Here is a 732-nt window from a genome sequence, read left to right as displayed (position 1 = left end):
GGAGAGGAGAGGAGAGGAGAGGAGAGGAGAGGAGAGGAGAGGAGAGGAGAGGAGAGGAGAGGAGAGGAGAGGAGAGGAGAGGAGAGGAGAAAGAAAAGTCAGACGGACATCAAGCACACAGCAGATCACCTCTGAGACCTTTCTCACTCAGCATGTTGCCCACAATCCCTCTGAGTTGGAGCTGTGTATGTCACAAGTCCATTTCTCCACCTTCCTCTTCTTTTATGTGTGTGGTATACACACATATACATGTTCTTATGTGTACAGGCCAGTGTCCTCCTTAATCAATTGGCTAGCCTATTTGAACAACAGATCCCTGGGATTCTCCAGCCTCCCAGTCCTCTGCACTAAAAGTAGAAGCCTGCAACATCACACCTAGCTCTTTACCAACTGGGATATCAAGGTGCTTGTCACACCAGTACATCACCAACTCAGCCGTCTCCCAAATTCTCAGCTCCTCCTCTTCAGTGAAGTTTTTTCTCTCATTTGTTTTGCTTTTTGCTACAGCATCTTTCTATGTAGACCAGGCTAGACCTCAACTCTAAAGACTCCTGCTTTGGCGTCCCCCAAGTTATACTTTACCAAACCCAGCGTGCTTCTTGTTAGACTTGAGACACTCTGTCACATGGCAGTTTAGTCATTTCTGGACCATCATACATGGAGCTGCTGTGAATATTGCAGCAGGCTTCCGTGAAAACAGGAGTGTTCCCTTATCTGGGAGGTGTGTCCCAA

This window comes from Grammomys surdaster, unplaced genomic scaffold, assembly GCF_004785775.1.
Source record: "Grammomys surdaster isolate TR1022 unplaced genomic scaffold, NIH_TR_1.0 251, whole genome shotgun sequence".
NCBI lineage: Eukaryota > Metazoa > Chordata > Mammalia > Rodentia > Muridae > Grammomys > Grammomys surdaster.
The sequence above is the reverse complement of the archived record's forward strand: the minus strand, read 5'-3'. Positions refer to the sequence as shown.